Source organism: Mesoplodon bidens, assembly GCF_964165515.1.
Source record: "Mesoplodon bidens genome assembly, chromosome: 11".
Lineage (NCBI taxonomy): Eukaryota > Metazoa > Chordata > Mammalia > Artiodactyla > Ziphiidae > Mesoplodon > Mesoplodon bidens.
This window is the reverse complement of record NC_138167.1, coordinates 2845078-2871135: the sequence shown is the minus strand read 5'-3', so window position 1 is coordinate 2871135 and position 26058 is coordinate 2845078. Positions and strand designations below refer to the sequence as shown.

Here is a 26058-nt window from a genome sequence, read left to right as displayed (position 1 = left end):
ACACACTCACTACAGCCAGAGAAACACTCCAAACGAGGAAAGTGTTCCCTGCGTCCCCACCACCAGCCACAGCTATGTCAGTTTCACATCCAACAGGCTCAGGGTCACAGTGATCAGCTCACATCTCAGAACAGAAGGGAACCTGCGTGAACTGTGCTTCTGTTTCCATTTCTGTTACCAAGTCTGTCTGCAGTTCGTCCATTTGCTCACTCATTCACTCAGCCGGCGATCACTGAGGGTCTCACGCAGACCCGGCCCAGTTCCAGTTACTGGGATTCTGCAATGGACACACACGATAAAATGGTCTTTCATTCCTTCCCCACAAAGGCTGAAGACACTGGTTTGTTAAAAACAAGTGGGGGGGAGGGGGGCGGGACTTCCCTGGTGGCGCAGTGGTTAAGAATCTGCCTGCCAATGCAGGGGACACGGGTTCGAGCCCTGGTCTGGGAAGATCCCACATGCCACGGAGCAGCTAAGCCCGTGCACCACAACTACTGAGCCTGCGCTCTAGAGCCCACGAGCCACGACTACTGAGCCCGCGTGCCACAACTACTGGGCCCGTGAGCCACAACTACTGAAGCCCACGCATCTAAAGCCCATGCTCTGCAACAAGAGAAGCCACCGCAGTGAGAAGCCCACGCACCACAAGGAAGAGTAGCTCCTGCTTGCCGCAACTAGAGAAAGCCCACGCACAACAACGAAGACCCAATGCAACAAAAAATAAATAAATAAACAAACAAACAAACCAGGAGGCCTGATTAAAAGTCTGCTTTAGGAGACCTCCCTGGCGGTCCAGTGGTTAGGACTTCGCGCTTCCACTGCAGGGGGCACGGATTCGATCCCTGGTCAGGGAACTAAGATCCCACAAGCCACGTAACATGGCCAAAAAAAAAGTCTGCTTTAGAAAGAGCTCCCTGCCGCCCAGATCTCCTCTCCTACACCATCTGGCAGGTGACTATGACTGTGCCGCCCCACCCCAGTGGGGCATTCTTTGCAGGGGCAAAGGCAGAGGTCTGTGGACTGGGGACACCCAGCACAAGGCATCACGTTGAAAACAGGGGATTCAGCTGAAGCACAGAGGGCCGAGATCCCTGCCCTCCTTCCATTAGTTCCCCGGTAGGTTAGAAGATTCTTCTCTAGGGAATCTAATCGCTCAGGAGAAAATACCGAAGATGTTAACTTATTGGGTTCCTAAATGAAACAGGCCAACCAGGTCACCCTGCGTGAGGCCCAGAGTCCACAGGATGCTCCTGCCACAGACACACACAGACACACAGACACAGACACACACGCAAACACACACACGCATACATACATACACATGCGCACGCACACATGCACATACACACACATCCACACACATACATACATACACACATACACACACGTATACACACGTATACACACATGAATACACGCACACACATGCACGCGCACATGCACACAATACACACATACACGTGCACACATACATACACATGTGTGCGCACATAGATACACACACGCACACACGTGCGCGCACACACACATACACATCTTAATGCCCCATTAAGGTATGCATACACACATACATATACACACATACACACACATACACACACACACACACCCCTTAATGCCCCACACACATGTAACCAGACTACAAGGATCACCAGACTTCAGGAGAAAGCCTGTCACAGGAAAGAGAGAGAAAAAGCACACACACACTTTATAAGAAATGGTGAGGAAGAAGCTTCCCATTTAGTTTTAATGAATAAAAGTATCATTAATAGCCTCAGAGAAGTAAGAGGCGACGCTGTATCCATGAAAACAAAACAAGATGCTATGAAAACAAAAAAAATGTATATTTAGAAAATATAAGAACTCTTAGACATTAAAAATATACTAATTAACATGAAACCCTCAACAGAAGGCTAGAAGATAAAGCTGAAGAAATCTCCCAGACTTCCCTGGTGGTACAGTGGTTAAGAATCCACCTGCCAAGGCAGGGGACATGGGTTCGATCCCTGGTCCATGACGATCCCACATGCCATGGAGCAACAATGCCCATGGGCTACAACTACTGAGCCCACGTGCCACAGCTACTGAAGCCCACACGCCTAGAGCCCATGCTCCGCAGCAAAAGAAGCCACCACAATGAGAAGCCCGCACATACTCTTGTAACGAAGAGTAGCCCCCACTCGCCGCAACTAGAGAAAGCCCGCGGGCAGCAACAAAGACACAACACAGCCAAAGAGCAAAATAAGCAATCTCTCAGATTTTGCAGGGGTTGGGGGGGAGTGCAGGTAAGGAGAAAGAGAAAGACAATAAAATTGTAAGACTAATCCAGGAGATTCAATATCCAAATTCTAGGAGCTCCAGAGGAAAGAAGAGAGAAAACGAAAGGAGCAAATCAATGAAGTCATTCAAGAAAATTTCTCAGCACTAAATAATGGGTGTTTCAAGACTGACAGGTTCCAGGGAGCCCTGGATGGAAACATATCCACACTGAGTCATGTTACTTCTGAAGTTTCAGAACAGCAGCCAAAGAGGAGACTTTTACACACAGAACAGTAGAGATTCCAGAGAGAAAAACTGTGTTACCTGCCAAAGATTAAAACTGGAACAACATTAGACAGTAACCTTGGAACTTAAGCAATGCTTTGCACACAAAAAAGATCCCTAGCCTAGAACCCTACAGCAAGCCACAGGATCAGTAACATGCGAGCGTGGAAGGAATATATTTTCAGATCCGTGAGGCCAACGAAGGTTCACAGAGCACCTCCTGTGCAGCGCATGCATTTACCTTGCGGTGCATGTACTGGATTACCACCGGCCTGTCCCCTAGACTAGAGCCCAGAGGCTGTGTCTTATTCCTCCCCGTAGCCTCAGCACAAGATGTTATGGGGTTACCCAAGAAAGGGGGAGGTAGGGGGCACTTAGCGAAGGGAAGGGACCCTAAACAGAATCCTCGGGGATAAGGATCCACAGCACCATGCTGTCCAGGCAGCAAGAACACAAGCCAGGGCTGGGGACCTGTCACAACCCATCAACTTGCTGGCCACAGACAAGAGTTCTAGCTGGCAGGTGAAACTCAAGCCAGGAATGAACAAATCCATGCGCAAGTAGCGCTGGTGATGTTACCAGGTATCTGGGTTTGTTTTAATCATCTTTTCTGGAACAAGGTGATATATAAGTCAATGAGATACAACCAATCTGAGCGTGAAGAATGGGGACAGTGAGGCAGAAGGCTGGCTCCTGGTGTGACCTAAGAGTCCCTGGAGCAGTCTGGCAGCCCCACAGGGCACAGGCCACCAGGACGCCAGTGTCTGAAACACAAAGGGGAAGCTGGACCTTAGAACAAGCACACGGAAGCCCCGGAGGGAGGGCACCTGGGCCTGGGGGCTGCCCTGGGCCAGGGAGGCCCTCTCTCCTCACCCCTGCCTGTGAAAGCCAGAGCTCCGAGGCTCAGAAAGATCCAGGCCCAGAGACTGGGAATGGAGGCCTGGTCACCTGGCTGGTCAGCCAAGCCAGCTGGGAATCCAAGCCCCGTCTCCAGGCCCCCTCCCACCCCTTCAGTCCCACCTGGCCAAGCGCAGGTTCTCACGAGGATGTTCCCTTGCTGGATTTCCAGGTGGAAAGAAGCCGTCATGGAGGAGTCGCAGCCTGGCACCTGCTCCAGGCGGCTTTCGGGAGAGGTCCCCTCCCCCATGCCCACCCCGAAGGAGGCGCCGGAGCCTCAGTGGATTCCCACGGCCCCTTGACGATTTCCTGCTCTGCAGCAGTGGCGGTTCTGAAATAGAAATAAAGTCAGAGGTCTGTCTGCTTGGCTTCTGAGGCTGGTAACCTGCTGGGATCTGAGCAGCCAACAAGGAGCCTTTCCTTCCTGAAACAGCCCCGGCCCCGAAAGGGCGCTGCACAGAGCGCCCTCCTCCCAGCCCCACCGAGGTCTGGCTCTGCCAAAGGCGTACGTTCAAGGTGGGGGGCTGGGGGGGTGCACGCAGGGGGCCCGGCGGAGGGGCCGTCTCCTCCCCTTCCAGAGTCTCCCCTCTTCCCACGGCCAGTCCCCTCCTGGCTGGTTCTACAGGACCTGTTACTCATCACAGACACAGCACCTCCCAACTGAGGTGTCCCCTCTGTCTCTCCAAGGTGACCTCGAGGCACGAGTGGAGAAGGCGAAGGGCTGGGGCTGTGAGGACCCACTGCTGTCACTAACTCTCCTGCCAGGTCACCTGCAGCCGGGGTCCAGCCGCTGACGTGCGCTGAGGGCAAGCATGTGAGCAAGCATGCAGGCGCGTACAGAGCATGAGTGTGAACCGGCACGTGAGTAAGCCATATGCAAGTGTGCGCGTGCATGCTCCGTGTGAGTGTGCATGCGGGGGAGGGTGCAGAGAGTGAGTGTGTGAGAACAGGAGACGTGCGTGCACGGGGACCTGTGCAGACAGCGGGCCCCGAGTCCCCAAGGCGTCCCACCCCAGCCGCCCTCCCCCAGCTTCAGACACCAAAGTGCAGGGTAAACGCAAAAGGAGCGGCCTTCCCCCAGCCCAGGAGCCCCCGTTTCCCACCAGCTCACCTATGCCCTCGCCCCTCCTCGAGGCCAGCTGCACCCGGCCGGGGCCTCTGGGTTCCCTCTTCTGCTCCCACACCAGCCTTACTCTCTGACCCCGATTTTCCACCCTGCAGCATATTTTTTTAAAAACAAGGAAACATCCCCCTCACTTCCTTCAGGAGCAATAAATAAGAGGATTACGGAAGTGACATTCTGAAAGTGATCTGAACTACTCAGAAGACAAGAGATGGATAAAATACAGGGCATTTTGGCCCAGATTCACTCAGAAAGAGAGGGAGGGTCTGCCTCCAGGGAGGGGGGACCATCTGCAGTGGCCGCCCGCCAGCCTCCGGCTGAGCCCTGATCGGTAGCAGGAAGCCCAGGCCTCTAAGTCACAGGGCTTATCTAACATGCCAAACACAAGACACGGGGTCCTTGCGGGCCCAGGGAGGCTGCTGTCTAGAGTCGGGGCACAGACTCCACTCCCCAGGCTGCCTTCCCTCATCTGGAAGCAATCTGCCCCGCCCTCCAGCAAACAGTGAGGTAAAGGGGAGAGCCTGCCCCACACCCCTCCTGGCTGGCCAGCTGAACACCTGAGAGCGGCCAGAGAACACGCACAGGGCAGCCTGACCCTGAGCCCAGACGCTTGTGCCACCATCCTAAGCAATCTGTCCCTTCGGCCCTGAAAACTGGACAACAGTCAAGAGCCCAAGCTTTGGAATCAGGCTGTCCCCAGCTGGCAGCTGCTCCAGCAGCCGGCTCTTGGTTTCCTCCTAAGGAAGATGCAGGTAACGTCGGTCGTCGGAAGGATCCAATGGGACGTGCACGCCCGGGGTCTGCCTGGTGCCTAGCACACAACACGCACATGATAGACAACAGTTACTGCTGTACCTTTCTCTGCACACTCGGCTCACTACACAACAGCCACCGCGGTCCTTCCGAGATGAAACGCAGGTCCGTCTCCTCAATCTCATTCCTCCAAAGGCGCCCACCTTGCCCACCATAAAAGCGACAGCCCTCAGAATGGCCCTCGAGTCCCTGTAGGGTCTGAGTCCCGTGACCTTTCCCTTGCTCCCCTCACTCAGCTGTACTGGGCTCCAACAAGCCTCACACGCTCCTGCCACAGGGCCTTTGCACCTCCTGTTCCCTCGGCCCTGGGATGCACCTCCCCCAGATATCTCCAGGACTCACCCACCTCTTCTTGCCTCTCTGCTGAAATGTCACCTCCTCAGGAACGCCTTTCCTAAGGACCCTGTTTAACCTGTAATACCTGCCCCCCGTCCCTTCCTCCCACCCCCTTCCCTATCTCACTCTGCTCTATAACATTTGTCACCATAGATTTTAGTTATTTGTTTATCGTTTGTCTCCCCCTCCAAAATATAAGCTCCTGTGGTCATGGATTTTTCTTCACTCCTGCATCCCCAGAGCCTAAACAGTGCTGCCCCCCAAACATCTGTGGGATGAATGAGTCTCAGGACATTCAGGACAGCCCCACTCGGGGGTTGTCAGTCCTTTTAAGGCTTAGTGGCTTCCTCTAGAAAAAAACATGCTCATTCTAGCCACTACTCAAGGTCACTGTCAGGAGGAAACGACAGGTAAGATGATTTCTGGGAATATTCTTTGGTGCTTTCACAGTGGGGTGCCCTATAGAAATGGAAGACCCCAAAATTATGTATCCAGCACCAACTGAATAATTACTTATTCAGTCCCGGGGTGGGGACCCTGAGTGCTAACAGGACCCCACAGAGAGGGGTTTACACAGACAGTCCTTGCCTCCAGGGACCAGTCTGAGGCCCTCAGACCTGCGGGCACGCCTGGTGCTGTTCGCCACAGAATCCCTTGCACACGGCAGGTGCCCAGTAAATGCCTGGCAGAGCATAAATGAGAAAGTCCCACACGGATAACCACATAGAAAATAGAAAGACCACCCATACAAAAATCCTCAGTAAAATATGTGTTGACCTAAAGCAGCATGTAGACAGCAGCTACCACAAAGAAGACTGACAAAAACACTGAATACGTTTTTAGTATCTTCACAGCAGAGGCCAATGTGTTCCAAGGCAGAAGTCAGGAATTGGTGCAAAAGGCCACAGGGAATGGAGAACAAGCTCAGGAAACTTCTTTCCAGTGAGTGCATTTCAAGAATTAGGCCAGGGCTTCCCTGGTGGCGCAGTGGTTGAGAGTCTGCCTGATGATGCAGGAGACACGGGTTCGTGCCCCGGTCCGGGAAGATCCCACATGGCGTGGAGCGGCTGGGCCCGTGAGCCATGGCCGCTGAGCCTGCGCGTCCGGAGCCTGTGCTCCGCAACGGGAGAGGCCACAACAGTGAGAGGCCCGCCTACCACAAAAAAAAAAAAAAAAAAAAAAAAAAGAATTAGGCCAAAATCCTGCAGATCATGACAGCATGCGCTCCATCGATATTAGCTGTGATTATGCCATTGCTTTTTTTTTTTTATACCATTGCTTTTATTGTGGTCTTGGCATCCTCCAATGGAACAAGCAGGAAACAAGACAGAACACTCAGGTTGCCCACCGAACAGTAAGAGGCCCAGGCGCACCGCTTCCCGCTGAAGCACCTCTGGACTGCAGCATGGCCCAGCCATGGGGATGCAGGGACGACTTCATTCGGTCATCAAGGGCTCCTGAGTGCCTGCTTTGTGCCAGACGCCATCTGGGCACTGGACAGACAGAACGCACACAGAGTGATGCACCTCCTCTCCCCGGGCCCCCTTTCCAGGGCACGCGGGCTTTGTGAGCCCGAATGCAGGCAGGTGCCAGCCCTCCAGGTACACCGGTCTCCAAAGAACATTCCCTCTCCATTAAGGGAGAAAGGATGCTCATTCACAAAGGGTTCTGAACGCTGGCTGAGGAAGATGCCAAGCCCACACTGCTCGGGCTGGTCAAAGCTGCTCTGGGGACCTGGCAGTCTCGGACACGAAAGAAAGTCCTGCAAACGGGGCACCCTCCAGCTCCCCGGAGAGCCACTGCTCCTCCCATCTCACAAAGGAAGAAACGGAGCCTCCTGCAGGTCAAACTGGTCTGGAGGCCAAGGCTAAGAGGGCCAGAGAGTCCCCAGTTCAAGAGCTTTCCTTATGTCCACGGTGGTGCCTGGCTCGCCCGGTGGGGGAAGGGAGCAGTGCACCAGGAGAGAGGTTCCCGGAGCTCAGGCCTCTCACTCGGGAAGCTGCCCGGCACTCGGCTGCCAGGAAGATCTCTCTTTTTTTTAAGATCTCTCTTTCTGCAAAGCCCTTGCCCAAGAGCCTGCCCAGCTGTGACTGCGTACAAGCAACCTGACCGGGCTCCTTCCATACAGAGGTGGGACAACAGCTTCATGGAAGCAGGAGACAGGCCCTTGGCTTAGGACCCCTTCTGAGATGCCCCCTTCCCCTCCCCCAAAGCCACCAAGCCACAGCCCCGCCCGTCCTTCCTGGGCTGCACCCTTAGAAAGGGGAAAAGGCAGGTGCTTGAGGATTCCCTTGAGAATCTGCCAGGACCACCGTGAAACAGGCCTCCCCAGCATCTTCAACCTGGGGGTGAAACCTCCCGGGCGCTTCCAGTCCAGGGAGGAGAGGCCCCACGGGGGAAGAGACCCAAGACCCAGAGCAACAAGCCAACAAGCAGCCAACGAGCAGCCAAGAGCGGAGGTGCCCGTGCAGAGCCACGTTCACCGGCACGGGAAGGGCTGCTGCAAGGCCGCCAGGCTTCACTGTGCGGGAGGCTCACAGTCATCCTGCCTCAAAGGCACTGTGTGTCCAGACACAGGAGACAATGGGACGAGGCGCTGACACGGGGCCAGCCCGGATCAATGCGGTGCCAGGCAGGCTGAAGAGGGAGGACGGGGCCCAGCACCGGCAGCGGGAGGCCACTCTGCAGGGGCCCCAGACGAGGCCCGGCGATGGAGGCTGCAAGGAGTTTCACAAGAGTAGTAAGGAGCAAGTTTCAGGTGTGTTTTCTGAACACGCTTGCACAGGTGCGTACATGCGTGTGTGCATGCATGCGTGCATGTGTGCGTGGGATGCGGAGTTGCAAGGGCGGATGAATCATGGGCTCAAAAGGAGGAGTAACATGTAACATCATTGAATAGAAAAGTATCTTAGAGAGTATCTCGTGTAATATTGTATCTACTCTTCCTCCCAAACAAAATCTCCGATCACTATCAGTCTTTACTTAACCCCCAGCAGTGATGGGGAGCTCACTACCTCCCAAGGTAGCCCATCCCTCCTCTGCTGGAGGGCTCCAGCTGTTAGAAAGTTCTTCCGGGAACTGGGCCCACGTCTGACCCCCTTGAATCCCCTCACCCATGGGTCCTAGGCACCTGGGTATTTAGGCTTTGAAGCCATAGGACATGTTTAAACCCTCCTATTCCACATCAATCCTGCCCATGTCAGAAGGCCGTTATTGTGCATCCCTTCCCTTCCCATAACACTCCATAAAAATAATTTTCAGACAGAAGGAACATTCCCAAATCCTTCACCCAGTCCCCATGTGGTGTAGTTTCCACCATCTTAGTCACCCTCCTCTGGATGAATTCAGTGTTGCCAGTATCCCAACCAGAATGAACAAAACCCAGATGCAGATGTGCTATACGCTCCACAGAGCACAAAGAGGGTCTAAACCTCATACCCAGGGCAGCATTGTTTTTCTTAGCAACCACACGGCACAATTAGCTTATAGTTTCTTCCGTTTCTTCTCATTTATTCATTTGGTCCACAAACATGAGCTGTCTCCTATGTGCCGGGCACTGGGCTAGGTACAAAGGATGCTAAGGGAAATACCCTATCACCTTTGTGCTCAGGGAGACAGCCTGTGTGGAGAGATAAAAAAACCAACCAGATGAAACACGGGGGAAAGAACACACAGCTAATGGGGTCTTTCCCGTAGGAAGGCTGACTACAGACACCTGCCCCAGAGGGTGACGATGCCCAGGGTGAGTGTTCCAATAATGCTGGACTCAGATTACAGCCACGGTGAAGTGACAGGGACTGGCTTCACCCTTGCCCCTCCAACAACTAGAAAGCTGGACAGAAGGCACGAAACAACGGCTTCAGACACTGGACAGCACTAGACTGTAATCCTTGAGAGAAGGAAACAAAAGAGGGAGTCCCGTGATGGCCAAGCTTACTGCCTGGAGGCAGTATCCACACAGCAGCTGAGGACAAGGGATCCACACGGGGCCCAGTGGTCCCGCCGAGTTGAGGAGACAGAAAGTGGAGTTCACAGAGATAGAAGTTTGAGGGCAGAACTTTGGAGAGAAGGGGACTGCACAGAGAGGGTGCTCTGGAGAAGAGTCCCCTGGCATCTCCAGCTGACCTACACAAGTGTAGGGTAAAACACCACAAGCCTGGGAACAGAACCAACAGAAAGCAATGGGCCAGCCACTCTGCGGAGCTCACTCAGGGCCACATTCCCACCAACGAGAGAAGAAGAGGTCACGACACACAAGGCACTGGGTAGAGTTCTCAGAGGGTGGTGCCTCAGTCGTGAAGCTAAATTAGCCCTCGCCTGAAGGCTGAACGCACCCTAACAAAGTTTACAAGCAAGCCTCAGACATATTAAACCAATCCCAAGCAGTTAAAATGCGTGCCAGAATAAAGTCCAATACTATTTGAAGGAATGTAACAAAATCCAGCAACACTCAATTGACAATATCTGGCATCCAATCAAAATTTAGCAGGCATTCACAGAAGTAGAAAAATATGAGCCATAACCAGGAGGAAAAGCAGTCAATAGTACAGACGCAAAAATGACAGAGATGATGAAACCAGGAAACAAGGGTGAAAAGAAAACAGCAACTGTATGTTCCATAAGCACAAGAATGTAGAGGAAAACATAAGCTTGATGTGAAGACAAATGAAAGATATAAAAAAAGACTCAAATGGAACTTCTAGAGATGAAAAACCCAATATCTGAAATGAAAAATATACTGGATGGGACTTATTAACATTGGATTAGACACTGCAGAAGAAAAGATAATTGTACTTGAAGATATGAACACTAGAAACTATCCAAGATGAAGCACAGAAAGAAAAAAGATGGAAAAAAATTAATGGAGCATCAGCAACCTACAGGACAATAGCAAACAGTCTACTATACACATAGTTGAAGCTCTAGAAAGAGAGGAGAGGGAAGGGGGAACAGAAAAGTACTTGAAGAGGGAATTCCCTGGCAGTCCAGTGGTTAGGACTCTGGGCTTCCACCCAGGGGCCCAGGTTAGATCCTGCAAGCCGTGCAGCATGACCAAAAAAAAAAAAATTCTTGAAGAAATAATGGCTGACTGAGTTTTCAGATTTGGTAAAACAACACTCATAAGAGAACAAACCATGCAGGATGGGAGGGGAGTTCCAAGCCAGGCAGACAATGACAAGAACAATGGGAAAGGAGAACCCGTGTGGAGGGTGTTACAGGGACAAACGGGACATCGTGGCCCCAAGAGGGGAGCAGTGAGGCTGGACACTGCTCCAGGTCACTGCAGACTCTGCAAGCCTCACTCAGCCCCTCGGACCTCACCCTGGAGGCCAAGGGGCAACCACCTCAACCTGGACAAGGGCAACTATCTTTTTAAACCTAAAGTCAGACTTTGCCTAAGCAGGAGGGTCCAGAGAACAGAAGAGAGGTTTGAGGCCCAGCTGTGACATCTGAGCCCTCAGCCTGTCCCCATGGGGATGACCCAGCTGAGATGTCCACCCTTGGATCCCCCCTTTGGAACAAACAGTGGAGGCAACAAAAACATCCCACCCATCTGAGAAGGGTCTTCCTCCCCGCGGCTCCTGGAACCAGGTGACTCTCAAGCCAGAAGGGACTGGGGGATCACAGACTCCTCACTTTACACACGAAAAACCCAGAAAAGTGACGTGACTGATCCAGGGCCAGCCAGGTGTCCTGACCCCCCGGGGCTGCTCTTTCCACTGACCACTCACCTGCTGTGATCCCCACCGCCCTTCCAGCACCACAGACGGCTCCAGATGGCATCATGGGTCGGTGCACATCTACACGGGTCCCTACACACCCATGCTGGCTCCTCCAGGGCAGAGGCAGATGCTGGCATCACTGTGCTCCTGACCTGCTACAGGATGGGTGCTCAGTACGTGCCCTCTTCACGCGCACTGAGCAAAAGGGTCTCTGGGCCTGACTCTGGGGAAGGGAGAGAGAGATGAGGCTCCCCAAGATGCAAGGCCAGCACTGCCCCGAGCCTGCCTAGGTCCGAGAGGGACAGAGAAACAGAGCAGAGAGATCAGAGAGAGGGCTGCACTGACCTGGCCAGTGGGTGTGACCAGGCGACCCCCGAGAGGCAGGGACGAGCTGGTGCAGGAGGGACACTCCTCTGGCTCCTTATCCGACTGGCCCCGAACCAGCCCTGAGCTCCCACCTGCTCCGCCCGGAAGAAGAGGAAACTGTCTGAAACCTTCCTCCTCTCCCCCTCCCCCTGCCAGCGCCTCCTTCAGCCCCAGCCTTGCTGTGGGCTCTGGGCTGAGCGGCACCTCTTTACAGGGGTCACAAATGAGCAAATTCTTGAGCTATTCCTGGGGCCTCGATTTTTATCATCGTTCCATTCTGGTCAATTCTGAGAGGCCAGCGGCCAGGAATGCCAGAGAGATCCGAGCCCGGCCCACCAAACCCAAAATAACCCCACACGTGCCTCTCTCAAGTCCTCAGGGATTTGGCCATTTTGGGTGCATGTTTTCCTACAAAGCTGCCCCCCTGGCCCTGTGAGGTTACCTCTGAGGCACCCCTGGGGGAGTTGAGGAAGGTGGGAGTAGGGGAGGGGAGGGGCGGGGAATAAGAGAGGCAGAATGCAGGCTCAGGATCTGCAAAGGCTGGCTCCAGCCTCCTCCACTCAACTGCCCGGAGCTCCTCGGGAAGCCAGCCTCAGTTTCCTCGTCGTGAAAGCTCCAAGCAGCGGCCTCCTCTTGCCCACGACTTCCTGTCCGCCCCTTCGGGAAAGGCAGCGATAAGGCCCCCTCCCTGAGCTGCAGACGCCTTAATAAGAAGCTCCTGGTTTGAGAGTCCTGCCCCCTCCCCAGAGACATCTCCCACCCCTGCAACTGTGAAGATGGGACGGTTTTACATCAGGCAAGTGCTCCAAGTGTCCAGGGAAATGGGTAGGATGGGGGACACGTGTCTTTTCATGTCGCAAATGCAGTATTCATGCATTCAGAAAAGATCGGCGTGCCCACCAAGTGTTGGACAATGAGAAAACAGGCAGAGCATCAGTGGAGGGGAAAATCCAGGTCTCTGCTCTTCAGCAGAAGCAGAGACAGAGATTGAGGCGAGTGGTCAGAAATGGCCCTGCCTGGCAGAGAACCAACGCCCGGAGGCTGCGCAAGTCCTGAGTCGTCTGAGTCCTCTGGCCGCACGAACACTGCACTGCTCAGAGCGCAGGGCTGGCGGAGGGGGAGGCTGCAGCGTCTCAGAAACACCAGGGTCGGCGGAGACCGGCCCCCGGCCCCCGGCGCCGCCGGGTTTAGGATGTGGCCGCGCCGGATGCTTTAGGTCCTGACGTGAATCGGGAATGTTCAGGAGACTTGGTGTAAAACCACCGCCATCAGAAGACAGATATACCCTCTTAGGTACTTCTTTAAAGCCGCACCACCCCTCCAGTGAACGCCCTTGAGGATTTTTCGGCAATGAAAATGTAACTTTTGGCAAATTGAAGATTTAGCACTCCCTGGTGGGGGTCCCAAGGAGAAAGGGCCCACAGCCTGAGGAATCACCTCCCCTTTGCCCCAGAGTCAGGGTGGGGCTCACCTCCCCAGCCTAGCCTCCTCCCTCACGCCGGCCCACAGACAGAGCGTCAGGTCCCCCACCTCGCTCACAGGCACGGCACCATCAACCATTTGGATAAGCAGTGATGAAAGTGGATGATGAAACAGAGGTAACATCATTTTTTATTCCAGATTACGTGTGACTGTCGGGCATGAGGCTTCAGCTGGTCAGGCTGGCTTCTCCTCCAAGCCCTACATTGAGGGCTCTGGCTACAGCAATCCCATCCCTTCCTACTCGGCCTTCAGGGCCCATGCCTGGGTGCCATGGACGCTGCGGGGCCGAACCTCGGGGGGAAATGGGAGAACCCGATGAAATCGAGAAGGCCTTTGGTAGCCTAGAACAGAAAAGGTGTGGGACTCACCTAAGCCAACATCGGCTGAAGCTCTTACCACACAGAGCACCAGGGCTCAAAGATGCCTCGGACCCTCGCAGAGTCAGAGTGGCCAGTAGTGGGACTTCCCTGGCGGTCCAGTGGTTAAGACTCCATGCTTCCGGGCTTCCCTGGTGGCGCAGTGGTTGAGAATCTGCCTGCCAATGCAGGGGATGCGAGTTCGAGCCCTGGTCCAGGAAGATCCCACATGCCGCAGAGCAACTAAGCCCATGCGCCACAACTACTGAGCCTGCGCTCTACAGCCCACGAGCCACAACTACTGAGCCTGCGTGTCACAACTACTGAAGCCTGCACGCCTAGAGCCCGTGCTCCACAACAAAGAGAAGCCACTGCAATGAGAAGCCCGCACACTGCAATGAAGAGTAGCCCCCGCTCACTGCAACTAGAGAAAGCCTGCGGGCAGCAACAAAGACCCAACACAGCCAAAAATACATAAATAAAGTAAATAAATTTATACAAAAAAAAAAAAAGACTCTGCGCTTCCACTGCAGGGGGCATGGGTTTGATTCCTGGTCGAGGAACTAAGATCCCGCATGCCAAAAAAAAAAAAAAAATCTCCTCTTTCTTTCCTAGACTGTGTTTCTCCCCCAAGGAGTTAGACATAAAACAAAGTGGTCATTCACTTGCTGATGAAGTGATATTATAACTCTTGATGATACGGAAGTATGAATCATCTTCGCAGCCACAGGGAACCAGAACTGGGGGGTGGAGGCATGGGCAGGGAAGTCAGGAGTCAGAGACAGGCCTCTTGGGTCTCCGCTGATGGACAGTTTACCTACCATCCGCCTCAAAGCAGTCAACACTCAGCTGGCACGGGCTGAGGACCTCCATTTAGTTTTTCCAATTCCTTGGCCAGAAGGAGCGGCTGAGGTTTCTTGTCTTGCTTGTGATGCCAGGTTTCTCCGAGGTCTGCAGCGTCAGCTCTGCACGTTCTCCTCAACACTAAGCACCGGGATACGTTAAGCCCGTGAGCTGATCAGATATCATGCACCCTGCAACGGTAGCATGACGCCGGCGCCCCCGGCACCCAGGGAAGCATCAGGGCAGCTGCAGCTGCTGGCTGCCTCCCATCCCCCAGTCTCCACCAAGCCCTGTCGCTGAGCTGTGCAGCGTGGACTGTTTCACAGTGAACCTTTCGGCCACAAAACATTTCTTTTCCAAGAGATGCTGAGCAGGGGCAGAGAGAGAATAAAACACCAAGGGGTTTTCAAATGCGAAAGCCCTCTCAGCCTTTGTTCTAGTTTGATGAATGCACAAACCACCAGGCAGTTGACAGGCAAAAGAACACAGGGCGGGCGTGTGAGGAAAGCGCAGTTCATCGAGGCCAGCCTGGGGGCTCCAGGGAGAGGGGAGTTTGATGGATGTGAGCCCGGGGAGGACTTCTCCCCCAGCGGCTCCATGGCAGCATCCTCCTTGAAACTGGAAGTGGCACTCCTTAATGACCCGGAGCTGGCTCTCCCCACCCCAGTGTTTCCTCCTGTCTCTGCCATCTGAGGCATTTCCCAGGAAAGAAGAGCTACCACGCATGGCAGGTGATGAGAAAACTATACAAACGAATACGTCAAGGGGAGTCAGAATGTTAAGTCCATTGTGAGTTGTCTGGGAAGTGAAGTCTGATCCTGCAGGCTGGGTCTTCTTACTCCACCTCTGAGGGTAGGAGGGCATGGGGAGAAAGGCTGGAGCACAGGAGGTGCCCTGTTTGCTGGGCAAGTGAAAGAATGAGTTCCCAGCAGAGGCCTGAGTCTAGAGTGACTGGCTGGCTTTCATCGGGACCCTTCACTCACTGACGCACATTCTTCAGAGATGCCATGAAAATTAGCAGCAGGTGCTGAGCTTCCGGCAGCTACCAGAGGGCAGGCAGGCCCCTGCTCTGCTTCCACAGCCTTCGGGCCGGAGGAGCTGTCCATCGCAAAGCCCGTGCTCTAGCTCACTCTCACCTCCGGCCAGACAAGCCCCTCACACACATCCACACAGAATCCACCTGGAACGACACCTCTAAGCCAGCAGGAGGATGAAGCAGCCCGCCTTGCCAGTTTCCCTGGGTGACCCATCCGGTCAGAGGGGGCTGAGAAGGGACCGAGCCTGGGTTGTCTTCCAAAGGTCTGTGGCGTCTAGCGCCCAACATTCTAATCCTCCTCCTCCTGGGCCCGTGCAGGGGCTGCACACCCCTGCCCTCCCCCAGCTGCACACACTTGCCCTTGACGTGCCTTTGCCAGTCCTCCCATCAAGAGGGGGCGTCTTTGCCCCAGCCCTGCAGTTCCGGTGGGTTCGGTGACGTGCTCTGACCAAGCGGCAGGTGGATGCTACATTGTGAGACCTCAGAGCCTGCATCTCAAGGGGTCTTGGAGATTCTGTTTTCACTTAAAAGGCCAGTTCCCTTGAGAATGAGAAACCATGTGGGGAAGAGAGGCCCAGCCAAGAGCCAACACCAGCCCAACACGTGCTAGAGGGGCTCCTGGACCATCCAGGCCCTGCAGAGCCACCAGGTGGCTGCCACCGCAGCTCAGGTGATGGGACCAGCTGAGCCCCGCCCAGTGCTATGGGCACCGCTGCGGAAAGACGGCTAAAGAAGTTTCCAGTTAGTGTAACACAATGTTATTTATGGAAATTCATAAGATAATAGGTAGACAGCTGGATGCTAGTCTATCATTAAAATACCTAGAAGGAATATAAGCCAAAGTACTAACAGCGATTGTCCCCGAGGGGCGGGATTACAGGAGGCTCTCCTTTTCCACCAGTTCTGGAATGCTTGAAGGTTATAAGGAGTTTGTATTATTTTTGCAACAACAACAAAAAAGTACTTTAAAAAAATTCACCCTGGATTCCGTGACAAGCTTATTTTTCCGAAAACTCCGTTTTCATCCTGTCATTCCCCTGTCCGGGGACCATCACCAGCTCCCCGCTGCTCGTCTGCTGAGGTCAGTCTCCTCTGGGGGACATTTCAGGTGCCCCAGAGTGAAGAGGCCCCGCCTTGACAGCTGGCGTCTCCCCCTTTCAGCCCAATCACCGGGCCGCGCCCAGCTTGCCATCCGCCCCTGCATCCCCGTCCCTCAAGGCCCAGCCCCATCTCCTCTGCGTTCCTCCACCGGTCCTCAGAGAACGGTCCACCCACCCCTGTCCTTGATGGGCCAGTGTCCTGTATTAGTCTCCCTGCACTGTGGGGAATGACTGCCCCTCATAGGAGACATTCACGGACACAGGCCGGCCAGCCACCACCAGCTCCAGCTTCTCGGTCTGCAGTAGGCGAGGGGCGGAGCCCAGACGGTGGTTCCACCCCGATTCCCTCTCGGCTGTCCACAGCCTGCATGGTGGGGGGTGGCCCTGGACTGGCACTTCCTCCCCACCCAGCCCATCTCAGCGGCAAGCAAGTGGGAGCCCCTTTGCCATGGCTGCTAATGCAGAGTGACTCTGGCCTGGGGATGCTCCGAGAGATTCCCCTCCCCACCCTCTGGTCCTACGTGCTGCATCCAGAGCCAAACTCTGGCTTCAAACCTAATTGCCTTCCTGGGGGACCCAACAGCTCTTCCTCACTCAGGATTCTGCAATCTGCATGTCCGGATTTTAAACAAAGCTGTTTAGAATCTTCCAGGATGGGACAAGTGGAAAATTGCAAGCCCAGACCTCTACCTCACTTTCTCTAAAACAACATGTGTCATTCTACGTGTGCCCATCCCCCCATTCCCGTCCAGCCCGGCACGCTGCTCCTCTGAGCCCTTCTACAGGGTGGGGACTCGCCGGGGCAGGATGTATCCTCTCTGTCCCCCACGCCCCCGGGGCTTGCTGGAGAGCATCGGGCCGAAGCCTCAGCCTCCACACTGGGGCAGGCGGCCGGGTTCTGTGTTCATTTCACACTCCCCTCCGAGGAGGGAGCATTCACGTCCCAGGTACGTACTGACCCGTTGAAAGGGCTCAGGTGGGCCTCTTAGCTGAGAGAACAATGTGGGAGAACTCCCCCCTACACAAACTTGCTAGGACAAGCACACACATACTCACCGCCACACACACGCACTAGTGCATGGCCACACCCTGTTCCAACCTTGCTCTGAGCATCCCCCTGAGACCGCTCCCCTCATCTGTCTGTCCACTGTTCTCAGAGGCCCGTTCCTACCCCTGGCCCTCTCCCTGAACCTGACACCCTTTCCTCCCTGGGGGTAAGAGGAGCACAGGATGTGCTGGAATGCAGCACAGGTACTGGGCCGCCGCCCGCCAGGGCTCTAGAAGGCCGGCCCAGGCGGAGCGGGATGTTGTTCAGGTTTTACAATAATTTGCTCGCTCTAGTGTTTCTTGTTCACCTGAGGAAGGGCATTTTTGGACTCCGCACAAAGGTGCTGTGAGGGTTGGCAGCGGCCCTGAGCTGCCAAGGCCAAGGCCAGGAACACGCCAAGATACTACACGGGAGGCTGCGGGACCCTCGGCCTTCCTGCAGTGACGGCCAAGCCTCCCCAACAAGAGGGAGGTTCCAGGGGACTGGCTGAGCTGCCTGACTCTCCAGGCCCCCTGGATGGTCCTCCACCCCCATCCTTTCCTGTTTCCAGCACAAGGTCAGATATTTTAACAAATGCTGACGCTGGGTGTAGAAATGATCACGAGGCTCTTGGAAAGTAAGCAAGTATTCAAAGTGCAATAAGTTTCCAGGCACTGGAAGGGGAGTGGGGAGGAAGGCAGAGCGGGGAGCGGGTGGTAAACTCAAAAGCACAGGTAGTATTAAACGACAGACACTCAAAAACCATCTACACGTGGCTGCCGAGTGGGGTCCAAAGCGCCGCGCTGACCGGTGAGCCTCCAGACACGCTCCTTCCGGCCGCCCCTTCCGGGAGCCCGGCCACTGCGGGCTGAGTTTGGGTTGTGGTTTTTGGTTCGAGGGGAGGGCGGGTGGAAGCCGGCCTCCACCAGGCAGATATTCTCATTTCACCGGGCTGGGGCTCTGACGGAAGCTGAAATTATGAACTCGTTGGGCTCAGGTCCAGCGATGGGGCCTCTCACTCTCAAGTGCGTGGGGCTGGGGGGCAGGAGGCAGGCAAAATGAAAGGGGCGGCAGAGACCCTGCCGCTAACCAGACCGGCACGCATCTCTGTGGACAATCTCCACCCCCGCCCGGCTTCCGTCAGGACCCAGAGCACCGGTTCACTCATGAACCTCACCCCTCCCTCCTCCGTGCACCTCGAGGCCAGGGGCACAGGAGGTCTTGTGAGAGGAGGGCAGTGGGGAGGCCCCCAGACTGGAAGCGGAGACCCAGGCAGGCCTTCGTCCACTCAGAAACCACGTTCACCAGCGCGAGAAGGCATCTGAGCAATGGCGGGGAGGAGACAGGCCTAAAGAACCAACCAGCCTGTCACAGGGGACCTAAGCAGGCAGAGGTGGGACGAGAAGCTCCACCGGCAGCTGGTCACCATCCCAGAGGCGCAAGCGCAGGACAAGAAACGGCCAACCAGAGGCAGTGAAGGCCAAGGCCTTCGGAGAGGATAAACTTCCTGTCCGGAAAGGCCTTCACGCAGGTCTCCCTCACTTTGCCTTCAAACAGACGCACGGGAGGACGGTCGTCTGGCTAGAAAGGGCTGGTGATGCAGGCCCATCTGAGGCCCCCCAGGACGGGCCCCGTGGATCTCTGTGACGGGGTGGGACGTGCCATGGGCCGCGAGGACCCTCACCCGCTTGTCCTCAAGTCCCTCCTCCCTGCCACCTGATTTTCAGCAGACTGGTTTCCCTCGTCCTGGCCTCGTGCCTGGCTGCACAGCCAGTCCTCACGTAGGCGGTGCCCCAAATCCCAGGGCAGCAAGATTGAAAGCAGACACCCCCCCAAGCCCCGGGGGGAGGGGGGAAGACTTAAAATGGGAGCCCTGCATCCCAGCTGCAGCAGACTCCAGACTCCAGGAGGGATGGGGAGCGGATTCCTTGCCGCAGGTCTGCTGCGCAGGGCAGGGGCAGTGGGAATCAGACAGCCCGGGTGTGAGCCGCTGCTCTCCTGGCAATGAAGACGCGGCCTGAGGCAAGTCTCTGACCTGCACTCCACCTTCACTGCTGCCACGGTGAAACGGGGGGAAACGACAGCTACCTCACAGGGCTCTCATGAAAGCTACATGAGAGTTAAATTAAGATTTAATACGATTTAAATTAAATTAGTTGTGGACATACGTAAAGAGTCTGAAACTGTGGCCAATGATGACAATGACAAATATGAATCCCGGCATCTGAGTATCATGTGCAAAGCACGGCAGGCCGGTCACAGGTCCGCAGCCACTCCCGGGACTCCAAATAATCTCTGCTGGGACTCAGACTTTTTTTTTTCTTTTTGGCAAGAAAAGCTACCAGCCAGCACCCTCCTCACCACACCACCCCACCACCGCGCAGTTGGGTTCTTGGAAGGTAAGAGATTTACAGATCACCCCCCGGGAGGAAGCCACAGGATAAAACACACATCAATTAAAACATTAAAAGACCCAGGTCTGGGCTTCCCTGGTGGCGCAGTGGTTAAGAATCTGCTGCCAATGCAGGGGACACGGGTTCGAGCCCTGGTCTGGGAAGATCCCACATGCCGCGAAGCAACTGGGCCCGTGAGCCACAACTACTGAGCCTGTGCTCCACAACAGGAGAGGCCGTGACAGTGAGAGGCCCGCGCACCGCGATGAAGAGTGGCCCCTGCTCACCGCAACTGGAGAAAGCCCTCGCACAGAAATGAAGACCCAACACAGCCAAAAATAAATACATAAATTTTAAAAGACCCAGGTCTGTACGCAGCACCCCCGGAACCTGAATCAGCACCATCCACACCAGCGACCTGGGTAGCTCCTGCCCAGCTCCAGCTCCGCAGGGGCCTCGACGCACAGGTGCTAGGAACGACGAAGCTACCAGCAAGACCCCTGGAGCCTGCAGGAGCAGAGATGAGGACCCCCAGCGAGCATCCCGGCAGAGGGTGCCCACCACCGGAGGGCCAGGGGCATTCCTGCAGCAGCCAGGATAGAGGAACAGACACAGGTGGGATGGGTCTGATTCCCACAGATTCTTTTCTGGCCGGCTGGTGGGAGGAGACAGGAAGCAGGAAGTTACAGGCCTCTCCTGCTTCCCTAGGCTCCCTCCCTACAATAAGGGTGGTCAAGAAAGAAATTAAGAACACTGCCAGCCACCATTCAGAAACAGTGGGGAGGAGGGAAATCTCTCCCCGCTCCCAAAGCCCCATTTAAGGGGCTTATCAATTCAAAGTCGAGAGCTGGGGCAGAGAGAAGCTAGAAAATGTCAACATCCCGCTCCATCCTCCCTCCCCAAGCCACAGTGAAAGGGCAAGAGAGACTCTGGCCTTAGACAGTTCATGACACGCAGACTTTCAGAGGTCCCAGCACACAGTGGACCCGGACCAGCACTGACCTGTTTTCCTTGAATTTCCTGTGAACACCTTGGCTGCTGACAGATCAGAGAAGATCCAAGGATATTCCTGCAGGAAAATAAATGAAACATTAGGTCATCACTTCGCTGTGAAGCCACGCCAGGGTGAATTCTGTCCAGCAATGGCCACTCTTTGGGCTGCAGTCTCCCATCGAGAACCCATTCATTCAACAGCTGGAGAAGGCCAGAAAGGGCAAACGGACTCCAGCTGCTGTGCCAGTCCACTCAGCTGGTGGTGGGTGCTACAGCATGAGGACAGAGACCAAGCCCTGGCTCGATGGGAAAGACAGCCATGATCGACTAGTGATGTCTGCTACGGGTCGTTCTAACAGTAAGAGTATCCGCGCCAGGTATTTGCCATCCCTGGGGTAGACCCTTGGCATCCAGGGATTTAACATTTGTAATTTTGACCACTCACAAGTGAGACAAAGTTTCAAGATATTTAAAAGTGTGTAACTTTACTGAGATGTGAGTTTGATTCACACAAGTCAAAGGAATAGACAACTGAGGCTGAGGTAAAGGAATAGACAACTTTCTTGTTTCCATCTCTGCCACATCTAAAGTTACTCTGAGGAGCAATAAAAACTTGGTGGGAAATGGCCATCAAGTGAGAGATAAAATTGTAGCAGAAGTTGAAAGGGTAGTTAATTTGGGGTGTGAAGATATATACAGGAAACATTTGGCTCTCTGCGGAAACATGACTCCAGAGACAGCCAGGCCCCTGTACAAATACTGCCGTGGATGCAAACTTGGGATTCTAGAAGGTGTAAGATTCAGTTCTTTTTTTTTTTTGGTGGGGGGGGAAAATGGGCACTTTTTAAATTGCGATATAACTGGCATATCACATATTAGTTTCAACATAAGGATTAGATATTTCTACATATTGCAAAATGATCACAAGAAGTCTAGTTAACATCCATCACCACACAGTTACAAAATGTCTTTCTTGGGATGAGAACTTTTACGATCTGACTCTCTCAGTAACTTTTTTTTTTAATATATTTATTTATTTATTTTTGGCCACATTGGGTCTTTGTTGTTGCGCATAGGCTTTCTCTAGTTGCGGCGAGCAGGGGCTACTCTTCGTTGCAGTGAGCCGGCTTCTCATTGTCGTGGCTTCTCTTGTTGCAGAGCACGGGCTCTAGGCATGTTGGCTTCAGTAGTTGTGGCTCACGGGCTCTAGAGTGCAGGCTCAGTAGGTGTGGCGCACAGGCTTAGTTGTTCCACGGCATGCGGGATCTTCCTGGACCAGGGCTCGAACCCGTGTCCCCTGCATTGGCAGGTGGATTCTTAACCATTGCGCCACCGGGGAAGACCTCAGCAACTTTCAACTTATAACACAGTCTGACTGATAACGCCAGTCACCACACTGTACGTTCCCCATGACGAGATGTGTTTCTTGCAGGCTTCCCTGGTGGCGCAGTGGTTGAGAATCCGCCTGCCAATGCAGGGGACACAGGCTCGAGCCCTGGTCCGGGAAGATCCCACATGCCGCGGAGCAACTAGGCCCGTGCCCCACAGCTACTGAGCCTGCACTCTAGAGCCCACGAGCCACAACTACTGAGCTCACATGCCACAACTACTGAAGCGCGCACACCTAGAGCCCGTGCTCTGCAACAAGAGAAGCCACCGCAATGAGAAGCCCGCGCAGCAACAAAGACCCGACACAGCCAAAAATAAATAAATAAAATAAATAAATTTTAAAAATAAAATAAATTGTCGATTAAAACAAAAAACGACGCGTTTCTTGAGAACGTCCGGGTCCACGCTGAGCCTATTTTGTGCCCCTTGGAGATGAGTGAGGGGCCAAGGAGAACACAGGGGCAAAGAGAATCTATGCCCTGAGGGGCCTCCAATCTTTTGGAGGAGCGATGATGCCGCCCTGAAAAGAGCAAATGGCCCTGCATCCTCACCGTCACCCAGCCCAGAATCCCCTCCAGTCCCCCTGCATCGTTTCCTCACCACCCCATCCCGTCAATCCACTGATGGTCTCAATCCTACTTCCAAAATGTCTCAGGTTTGGTCCTCACAGCTCCCCAGCCACTCTCCCCACCATGATTTCCTCCCTTCACAGACCCCCATACTCGCCATCCACAGGCCTAGCCCTGCTTCTGCGACCCCTACTCAAAAACCGGCAAGGGGGCTTCCCTGGTGGCGCAGTGGTTGAGAGTCTGCCTGCCAATGCAGGGGACACGGGTTAGTGCCCCAGTCTGGGAAGATCCCACATGCCGCGGAGCGGCTGGGCCCACGAGCCATGGCCGCTGAGCCTGCGCGTCCAGAGCCTGTGCTCCGCAACGGGAGAGGCCACAACAGTGAGAGGCCCGCGTACCGCAAAAACAAAAACAAAAAACAAAACAAAAAAAAACCCGGCAAGGTTCCCAGGCCCCCCAAGGTTAACCGCAGTCCCCCCAGCACCAGCAGGCAGCGCATGGGAGACACTTAATTTCAATGCATGGATGGAGGAAATTCCTTGGCTGGACATTTGAAGCCACCCATAATATGGTCACTGTCTATCTGTCCAGCCTTTTGTCCCTCTGGTTCCCCCCACACAACCCGCTCATTGGCCCAACTGAGCTATTCCAAACCCCAGCACTTTCTCAGTGCCATTCCTCAGGCTGACCTTTCTTCCCTTCTGTAGAAATGCAAGCCACACTTCAAAGTTCGCATCAAACACCACCTGCTGCATGAGGTGGTCCTCTAGCATCAGGGTGATTTATCCCCGTTTGAAACCACATTCTACTCTCATAAGCTATTCACCTTATATTTTTAATTGTCTTTTTTGGGGGGGGCCACACCACGTGGCATGCGGCATCTTAGTTCCCTGACCAGGGATTGAACCCATGCGCCTTGCAGTGGAAGCGCAGATTCTTAACCAGTGGACCACCAGGGAAGTCCCTGAATTGTCATTTTTTGAAGCCTTTCTTAACGCTTTACTGCGTTTTATGCTCCATGAAGACAAGGACATTTACCATTTTCATTTTTGCATCATCAGAACTCAGCGCAGACTCTTGTACTAAGATATACATACTAAAGGATCACCCCAGGCAGTGCAGAAAAGCCAGGAGAGATGAAGACATAAAATGCCAAAGGGGTTCCAAGGAAAAGGAGGTTCTTTGGGGATGGGTGGCCAGGGAAGGCTCCAAGAAGGAGCTCAGACATGAGTAGGATCTTCAAAAGAGGGGAAGGAGGGAGGGGGGAGGAGTATTTCAGGAAGGTGGAACAGTATGAACTAAGGGACAAAGAAGGAACGAGCGAAGCATGCTCGGAGATAAGTCTGGCTGGCACCGGGGGTCCCTGGGGGAAGGGGAGTGGGAGGTAAGGCTAGACAGGCCAGCCGGGATGGGTAGGGAGGATGTGGAGGGCCAGGCTAAGGCACCTGGATGAGATCCATTCCCTCGGTCCGTGGGATGCCCACCGCAGCAGGCCTGGGCCTTAATGGTAGAGGAAGTCCTATCCCCTCTTGTTAGTCTAGCCTCCAGCTAGGTTATAAATAACAGGCACCGTTTACTGAACACCTGCTGTGTCTGAGGCCCTAAGCTACGTGCTTCACATACATTATCTCACTGCTCCTTCCAACAGCCTTGAGAGCTCAGTATTGTTATCCTTGTTTTGCAAGCAGGAAACGAAAGCTCAAAGAGGTGAAGGCCCTTGCCCAGGCCTCAGCTGCTCACTCTTTTTTTTTTTTTTAAGTAATAAAAACTTTAATTAGCATTTATTATCTTCTAAAATCCATGGTTAGTTTCTTGCATATACTAACCAATTTAATCCTTATCTCTCTATAAAGTATGTACCACAATATGTACATTTTACGGTTTGGGAAATTGAGATGTAGAGAAGTTAAGTAACTTAACCAAAGCCATCCTCTAATAAATGGTGAGATCAGAATCTAAAGGAAAGCATCCTGCTGTTTGTAACTCATGACCACTGCCTAGTCTCACCTGCTCACTCTTTTACTGAACAATACGGCCGGTGCTAGAGGGCCCGTGCTGGAGTTACATTCACAGGGGTGAGGACTGGCACTCTGGTCAGCTACCCAGACTCGCCTTATTCACACCTCAAGGGCAACATTAATTAAGGACATAGTAGGAGCTTAATAAAGCACACGAAGTAGAATGGAGGTTGCCAGGGGCTGGGGGGAGGGGGAAATGGGGAGTTGTTTAATGGGTGTACAGCTTCAGTTTTGCAGACGAAAAAATTCTGGAGATCTGTTGCAGAACAATGTGAATATACTTCATGCAACCGAACTGTACATTTAAAAATGGTTATGATGGTCATTTGTGTCATGTGTTTTTTTGCCACAATTAAAAATAACAAATAGGAATTCCCTGTGGCGCAGTGGTTAAGAATCCACCTGCCAATGCAGGGGACACGGGTTCGAGCCCTGGTCCGGGAAGATCCCATATGCCGCAGAGCAACTAAGCCCATGCACCACAACTACTGAGCCTGTGCTCTAGAGTCCACGAGCTACAACTACTGAGCCCGCGTGCCACAACTACTGAAACCTGTGAGCCTAGAGCCCATGCTCCGCAACAAGAGAAGCCACCACAGTGAGCAGCCCGTGCACCACAATGAAGAGTAGCCCCCGCCCGCCGCAACTAGTGAAAGCCCACGCACAGTAACAAAGACCTAATGCAGCAAAAAATAGATAAATTTATTTTTAAAAAATAACAAATAAATAAAGTACCGTTATTAACTGACTGATTGGCTGCTGATAGCATTGTACACTGTTAAGATATCCAATGCTGAAAGAGACTCTAGAAATTTGTGTGTGTGTGTGTGGTACGCGGGCCTCTCACTGTTGTGGCCTCTCCCGCTGTGGAGCACAGGCTCCGGACGCGCAGGCTCAGCGGCCATGGCTCACGGGCCCAGCCGCTCCGCGGCATGTGGGATCTTCCCGGACCGGGTCACGAACCCACGTCCCCTGCATCGGCAGGCGGACTCTCAACCACTGCGCCACCAGGGAAGCCCCTAGAAATATTTTAACCCAATAACCCTCCAA

The 26058-nt window shown here is 54.0% G+C and overlaps 1 protein-coding gene across 1 annotated transcript in view; it reads right to left on the bottom strand.

Annotated features, from left to right (window-relative positions):
* The window catches only part of TSPAN9 (tetraspanin 9), a 183055-nt gene that overhangs the window by 154909 nt on the left and 2088 nt on the right, over positions 1-26058 (bottom strand). Inside the window, exon 2 of the mRNA XM_081248817.1 lies at positions 21042-21108. The gene's annotated coding sequence lies outside the window, so the exon portion shown is untranslated. The remainder of the gene's footprint in view (positions 1-21041; positions 21109-26058) is intronic.